General features: G+C 31.2%; 1 long non-coding RNA gene across 1 annotated transcript; it reads right to left on the bottom strand.

Moving 5' to 3' along the window:
- Positions 1 to 658: 658 nt before the first annotated feature.
- LOC149229502 (uncharacterized) lies at positions 659 to 1,671 on the bottom strand. The gene is made up of 2 exons (XR_016247293.1): positions 1,635 to 1,671; positions 659 to 1,261 (listed from the first exon to the last, which is right to left on the bottom strand). It is a non-coding gene; the product is annotated as an uncharacterized LOC149229502 (long non-coding RNA).
- Between the last annotated feature and the right edge of the window lie 7,126 nt (positions 1,672 to 8,797).

Here is an 8,797-nt window from a genome sequence, read left to right as displayed (position 1 = left end):
TGCAGACTGCAGTAGTGCAATAGACTAGCTGTTGTAAAGCAACAGCGGTTGTTAAACAATAGCATGTAAGAGTTCAGATTTGAGTTTGCTTTACTTCATAGTTTACTTAAGATAAAAAACTTTAAAAATAATACATCAAGGAATAACAACATGGGATAGCAGGTTTGCAATTAGCATGTAAGATTTGAGATTTGAGTTCGCTTTACTTCATAGTTTACCGAGATAAAAATTGATAATATTTTATATACAGAAAAACTGTAAATATTGATAATATTTTATATACAGAAAAACTGTAGGAAAAAAAGCATTAAAAATAATACCTCAAGGAATAACAACATGGGACAGCAGGTTTGCCATCATTAGATGCAAAATATGGCAAGAATAATGTTAGTTGCAAAATATGGCAAGAATAATGTTAGTTGCAAAATATGGCAAGAATAATGTTAATTTTGAGCACTACATTTGTCAAATAATGGAAATCGCAGATAATAAAGGAAGAATTGATTGAGATGCCAACAGTAAAAAATGATATACGGGGCAAGAAATGATATATGAGGCCGTAAGTTATTCATTTGTAATAGCTTCACCGAAAACTTAGCACACCCAGTAATTCCTCATCCAGATACAAACTATGTAGTGTCCAAATATTACCTTGGAATCAACACATGTAATACATGCACCATGATCCAGATATTCCTTTGGAATTACTATATGTAATGCATGCACAATCAAGCTGGCTAGGTGTTAAAAGAAATTAATCAACAATTTTAACCTCTTGACCAGTTGTCCAGCGTACCGTAAGATCTACATCATGTTCAACAACGTGCATGCTTGGTTAATATTATAGCACAATCACTGAACTGGTATTTACAACTTTGAAGGCATACATTTATGGCCAACAATATTGGTTTATGTTTCGTTTTGTTTCGTAAAGTTTCTTGCAGGAAGTTACTTGCTTTAAGAATAAATTTTGAAGTTTGCTATTGAACTTATGAATAAAGTTTGAAGTTAGCTATTGAACTTATGGAAGGATTACATCATACGAACTTACTGGTTTTGCAAATGCATAATAATAATAGATATAGACATAGCCTCATCAAAAATTACCTGGTAAAAGAGGAACCTGCACCACCCATCGCAAAGGCATGATAAGCACCCGTTTAATCACCGAGCAAGTCATTATAATCTTCGAAGAAGAATTATGACCAAAAGGCGGAGCCTGAGGATGAACCTAAATCGAGGCAAGAATTCTTCTGGCGACCTGGAAATGAAAGGAAAACAATAATTGTTAGTTTGGTGAGAAAAATAGTATATAAGTAAGAGACAGTGATATTTGTTTTCAAGCTAAATAAAATATCTAAAAAAAAATCCAATTGAGCCATTAAAGTGAGGAGGAGCTTCCACCAACTTCTACTAGTATATTGAAATACTGAGTGAGATTAACAAAAAAGAAACCAGTCTCCATAATGGCAGTGTAGAGAACAAATGACAGAGTTAAAATGAAACTAGTTGTAGAGCTAGCGTAGCTCTGTCCAAAAGAAAGGGAAATGAATGACTATTGAATAGGCAGACGGGTAGTCATTACAACATTGAATAAGCAGTGAGAATGGAGGCAAATGCAGTAGTTGATATACTTGTAGATTCAGTGGATAACCCGACAATGGATGATCTATATTCCGTGTCGGGTGACCAAGTAATATCAACAATGTGGCCAGACGTAGCATTCGTTCATTCAGCAGTAGAATAGGTAGAGGCACCACCAAAGATGAAGGCAGAAAAAGAGCGAATTTCCCGTAAACCATAACAAAAAAAAAGGGGGTCAAATGCACTCTCTCGCTCTCGATCGTCTATAGGTATTCATCTGTTGGTATCTCATCTTGTGATTATCAAATAGCTTGTTTATATAGGAATATGCATCCTCATATCCACCACTATTTTCTTTGACTCATATAAGCACTTTGCCTTCATTCTCAAGTAGCAGGAAATCAAGTAGCACTTTCCCTCCTTTGTCAAGTAGCAGAAAATCAGGTAGCAGGAAATCTAGTCATGCCACGGGGAGAGAAATTTGGGACTGCTGCCTTAGCAGTCCTCCTTCCTCCTTTTTAACTGAAGATAATGCTTCTGGCAGTCCTCCTTCCTCCTTTTTAACAGGAAATAATGCTTCTCGCATAGACTCTTCACCTCTGCTACAAGCTCTTCAACAAGCTATAAAACTAAAAAGGACGCTGCAGATTTGGATCAAAAATCTGAGAGCAAATAGTTTTGTGCAAGATATAATCAAGCCAGACTTTGGTACGCTTTGATACAACATTTGGTGACGAAGAGAATCAATTGTGTGCGGGATATAATGAAGCCAGACTTTGGTAGGCTCTAATACAGGATTTGGTGACCAAGAGAATGTGAAGTGAAGACAGGTAGAGTATGGTGTCATGTGAAGTGAAGACAAGTGGAGTATGGTGTCTAAACATGTGTGAGCCATGTGTAACTGGAGTATGGTGTCTAAACATGTGTGAGCCATGTGTAAACCTTTTAAACATGAAAATATGTGTTTAAAGAGATACTCTTAATTAGTATAAACATAAAATGTTTGCTAACTAATGTTAGCATTAGTTAAGAGAAACTAAAAACCCAGTGAGATTTTTGTATCAATAGACATTTACTCTAAGTTTTAGTACGTATTGCCTCGATATGAGGCCAAATAAGACCTCCAAGTTGTTGTATTGGTTGAAATAATGAAAGGATGAAGCTCATAGGCAGATGAAAAAGTCTTTTATGAGATATAAATCGAAAACATTAAGTTAAATTGAGTTAGATTACTTTGGTTTTTGTGTGGGGAATAATGCAAAACTGAAAACCGATTACTATAGTCCCTGCCAGCCCTTTGGGCAGGGACTAATAACACGAAGATGCTACTAAGATTATTCGCATTCAAACATGCTGGGTTAAGTGATATTAAATGTTTTTTTCCAATTAATGCAATTCAAAAAATACTTACCATCCTCAAAATATATATATAGATAGATAATGATCTGATATAAATAGTTGGTGAAATCAATTTATTCGCTAAAAAAAATCACAAAGATAATGGTGTAATGATCCTGTGAAAATTAGAAAAAAGGGTATTAGATCATTTCAATAAGTTCAAAATATGCTATCTGTAGTACCCATTTGAAAAAAAGGTGTTGTAAATGCATAAAGTTTCAATTTTCTACCCGAAATCATTAAGATAACTTGGGAAATTATTGGGGTGTATTTTATTCATGGTAAATACTTCTCATAGGATGTAAAATTATTATAAAGTTATTAACATTTTATGAATTTAAATTATTTAAATTAGCACAATTATATTTATTTAAATAAATATGGTTAATATACATTTATTTATCCATCAATCACACACAAATATTATTATATGTGATTAAAACATATTAGTAAACATTAGTTATTATTAATATATTATTTATTATTTATTAATATATTAATTGTTATTATTAATTACTAATATAATAATAACATAATAATTAATATACAAGAGTATTTTTATTATTTTTATTTTTATTTATATTATTTCTTAAAAGGAAAAAACAATTATTAATATTATTAATGGATATTTAATGATTAATATATATTTATCCAATCAATATCGTTAATGGTCCAGATTGAAATAATAATCAATTAATAATATTAATAATTTTTCCCATTTTAGGAAATAAAATTAATAAAAAAATTTAAAAAAATAAATAATCTTATATATTAATTATTATATTATTAATAATATTAATTAATATTTTAATAATTAATATATTAATATATTAGTAATTATTGTCTAACCACTACGTATTATTGGAAAACCTTGGAATCTCCTTTCTTGGTACTTGAAAGAAATTCGACATCTGAAGAAAAGTATAGGACCACTTATCCATTGCAATTAAAGTTCTTCCTGTGTGTGAAATACCTGCCATGTATATTATGCAAAACTAAATGACTTTGATTTTGTGCACTGGAGAGAAAGTATGAGGTCAATGGAGTGATCGAATATGGACTGAAGAAGGGCAGGCACTTAATTGTATCAACAACCCGTGATCTGCATTACAGACACTGCTACGGACAACTCTGACAGGTGCATATGTTCCTACTTACTCTCATTTTGTTAGGTTCTTCTTATTTCCAGTATGAGTAATTCTCATATTTCTAAAACCCCTCTAGCAAAGGGAGACCAAGTAAAATTACCCTAGAGAGTCTTTATGAGTACATTGAATATTTAGAAAGATGAAGAGAAGAAAGAGAAAACCATTTTAAACTAGAATTAACTACAATGATTGACAATAACCACAAATCGTTAGAAAATAAAATACTCTCACTCAAGACTGAACTCCAAGGAATGAAAGGTAGAATTCAAGAAATCGAACATAGAAAACAAGCAATGGTTAAAGAAAATGACACTTTGAAAAGCAAGATTAAAAATCTAAAAGAACAACTACATAATAATTTAGCCCTAAATAACATAGAGAATAAATTAGATATTAAACCCATAAAAGAAGAAATTAATAAACTAATTGTACTCGACTATGAGTGCTAGAAAAGAGCCTTACACTTTATAATTGATGGTATAGAAGAACAAAACAATGAAGACATATTAGAATTGGTTAAAAAATAATTAAAGACAAAATATCAAATTTAAACAACTTATCTCATTGAAGAAATACAGCTAGGAAAGATACATTAGCATAAACGTACATTAATTTGTGTCAAGGTTAGTTGTAATGACAATAAATTATATATGCTTAGGAAATCCCCAAGCCTAAAAGGAACAGGAATATTTATAAATGAAGATCTCATTCCAGAAGACCATGTTGAACTTAGGAAAGAAGTATAAAGGGTCAAGGAGGCAAGAAAAGAATGGAAATGGGTGATTATTAGGAATAGAAAAGCTATTATTAGGGATAGAGTCTCAAACACAAGTGATAAAAGGGATTGACATCACTTCATAAAATCGACCTCTTCAATCAGTACATTTGGATCGAGATCCTTGATTCTACAACCAATAGGATCTTTCTCGCAATCTGCTATTTCACCACTATCAACTCTACATCCTATAAGAAAAAAACATGGATAAGAATTGTCCTTTCAATACCTTCGAAAAAGACATATACAACCTAAGGAATGAAGGCAATATCCTTTTGCTTAGGGACTTTAATGCTCGAACTTCTACTAACCAAGCTATTATGTTAAGTAACAACTCTAACATTGACCCCTTGTGGCTTGATGAGGATGGTAAATTAGCTAATAGATTCAAGAGAAAATCCAAAGACATAATCAAGAACTTATTCAGCACTGAGCTCCTCAAAATTTGTAGTTCCTAGGACCTAATCACATGTAATGGTATTAATAAATGGCCTCTCTCTAACCAGATAACCTATTTCCATGGGATGGGTAGCAACATCGTGGATTATAAATTTTCTAACATCCATGTCCTCAACCATGTTACAAAATGTGAGCTTCTTAATGGGTACGAGCGTGACTCTGACCACATGCCTTTGTCTTTATCGCTCAATCTTGCTATGCATACCACACACACGCAGGAGAACAATGAAATAAAAAGTCACATTAACTTTGATAGAAGTAATGTCGACCTTTTATTAGGGGATTTGGAAGGGGATTTAGGCTCCCTGACCTATAATAAAAACATTGATCAAATCAATTACCAATAATCAATAAATATCAATTAATAATAAAAATATATGAAATAATAAAAATGATCTTTTATAATAAATACATGTAAGAAATAAAAATATAAAAATAATAATGAAAATAAAAATAATAAATTGAAAATGTTAATATACTAAACCTTTGAGATTGATATTATTATTGATACATATTAATGATATTAATGACATTTATAGTAATATCATTAATAAACCTAAGGTATTAATATTGCAAAGCCAAGTGATGAATATTATAAATCCTACACATTGAAAACCCAAAGGATTAATATTATAAACCCAAGGCATTAATGAAGCCAATAAATTATTAATATTGTAAACACAAGAGATTCATAAACCCAAGGGTTCAATAAACCCAAGGGACCAATACTAAAAAACCAAACGCATTACAAACCCAAGCCATTCATATTAAACCCAAGCAATTAATATTATAAACCAACGTATATAAACTATAATTATGTGACATCTGAGCGTCTTCAACAATGGTTGAGCATGATGGATTTCCATATAAATTCAATCTTTTGTTATCTATGTAAAAAAATTAAAACAAGAAGGACCCTATATAAGAATTCATCTCTTTTTTCCCCTTCATTTTGTAAATATTTTTTTTTTCAAAAATTCTAAAAAGAAATTGCAACGTAAAAAGTCGGAAAAGAAAAAAATTAATAAAATATGTAAGTCAGCCGTCGCAAGTCAGACCTTTTTATTTCATAAAAATATTTCTCAGATAATTGACGTTCCAACCCCTGACTATAGTGGGGTCGAGCTCCATAATCGAACAAAATGAAAGAAATTTATTCACACCTGACCTTCCATCTTAACCCAACTACATTGCGTGTCGGGGTCGCACACATCACTGGGATAAACTTTAATTCAACACCATACTGACTTCCAATTACCTAACTAGGGTTTACTTCCATTACGAATAAAATACTTTATTTATTGGTTTGTGTGCGAACCATAATTTTAATTTAGATTTCTTTACTTTCGTATAAATTAAATCTTAAATGAAAATAAGTTATGCTTGAATAAGACAATCCCTGAACTCCAACCATGCAACCTGACCTTGATTATATAAATATTTTAAACCAAAGGAATTCATATTAAAGACATAGAGTTAATATTAATAACCATGTGAATAATATAAAATCCTCCAAATTTTATTATAATCCATGTGAATAATATTAAACCCTACAAATATCAACCATTATATTAATAAAGCCAAGGGAGTCATATTATAAACCCAAAGAAATAATAAACCCAAGGCACCAATACTAAAACACCAAAGAGATTACAAACCCAAGGGATTAATATTAAACCCAACTGATTAATATTATAAAATGAATGTATATAAACCTTAAGCACGGGACATTTGAGCATGTTCACCAATGGTTGACCATGATGAATTTCCCTATGAAGAAAATCTTTTATTATTTGTATAAAAGAAATCAAATAAGGACTGTATATAAAAATTATCTTTATTTTCCCTTTGTTTTCTATAAATACTTTTTTTTTTCAAAAAAAAATTGCAACACAAATTCTTAAAAAAATAAATAAATTCAAAAATTCAAGTTGAAAGTCGAAGGTTGGTCCTCTCTATTTCATAATTTCATTGCACATGTTTCCGACCTTCTAACTCCTGACTACAATAGGGTTGTGCAACATACTCGAACAAAATGAAGGAATGTTCTACAAACTCGACCTCCCGACTACTAGCGTTCGTCTGACACCGACTACACTGGACGTCGGGTATGTGATGACTGGTGACACAAACTTGAATTTATCGCCATGTCAACTTTTGACTACCCGATTTCCTTACACTATGACTAGGAATAACATATTTTATTTATCACTTTATGTACCAACAATGATTTTCTTTAAGCTTTCTTTACATTTTTTTAAATTAATCCACCAATGGTAATTCATTCTGTTTGAGTAAAAAATTCCATGAGCTATGAACATGCAACCTCATTTTGATTTTTGCACAGAAGTGGTTGAAACATCTCGTCACTTTAATGAATAATTAACATGTTTCATGTGAATTTATTGTTGCATGTCTCAAGGGTTTAAACAAAATTTAGCAAATTTCCTACTTTCCACTTTCTATTTTACAATCTCTTATCCATACATTGTTTACACTACTTCTCTAAAATGCATCTCTCATTAAAAACAAAATAGTTCAAATTCACTACAAGGATTCTAATTTCTAGTAAGAATGCATTGTCATAGACAATTCCACTAGTAAAATTCATATTCCTTATTGAAAGTTGAATTATTTTTTATTCCCTTTCAGGGAATAACATGGGAAAGACAGGTAAATCAACGATGTCAAATTAGGCTATTCAACATATTAACAAACAGCTAAAGGGAGTCTAAAATCTTGAACCAAAAGATTGCAATGTCAACCCAGCTCTCGTTTTTGAGGCCACATTCAAAACCTAGATGGAAGGTATGAGGAAGTGGGAAGAAATTTATAATATCTTTGAGAATGTGAGTTTGTTAAATTCTGAAATGTCAACTTAGGATAAAAACACTCAGTTTGAAAAAATTAGAGGCACGAAACTACATAGAGTGGTTGTTAGAGCAAATTTTTTTCCTTATTATGACATGGTTGTGTGGGTTATCCGACTTCTATATATTACTATCAATATTATAGTATAGTACAACAAAAAATTTATTGACTCTTGGTACCCACAACTACTTTCAACAATTTACAAGCTTAGTCCTCCCGAAGTTCTCTTAAACACTCAATTTCTAGATAACTTCAACAACATAGTATTCAAGTAGTGTGAAGGGAATTATGATAAAGTTGTGAAACATTGGCTTTGAGAATATAGAGAAGGGTTCAAACTTAAGTCATCAAAAAAATATCCAGTTTCCATTTTCAAAAGACCCATTAGGTTCCTCATCAAAATGTTGTCCCGTTTATATGGAGAGAAAGACCCTTAGTACTGAAAATTGCAATGAATGGATTTAATATACAACCTACTGAATGCTTCAAAGCGTTTCAGTTAGGTTTATATTATTTCTTTGAATATAACAAATACCCTAAACTTTTCCATTTTGTCTCCTCC

Source organism: Pinus tabuliformis, chromosome J (assembly GCF_031772625.1).
Source record: "Pinus tabuliformis cultivar Carrire ecotype Pingquan chromosome J, CPIR1, whole genome shotgun sequence".
Lineage (NCBI taxonomy): Eukaryota > Viridiplantae > Streptophyta > Pinopsida > Pinales > Pinaceae > Pinus > Pinus tabuliformis.
Note: the sequence above shows the minus strand (reverse complement) of the source record. Positions and strands in the feature narration are given on the sequence as shown.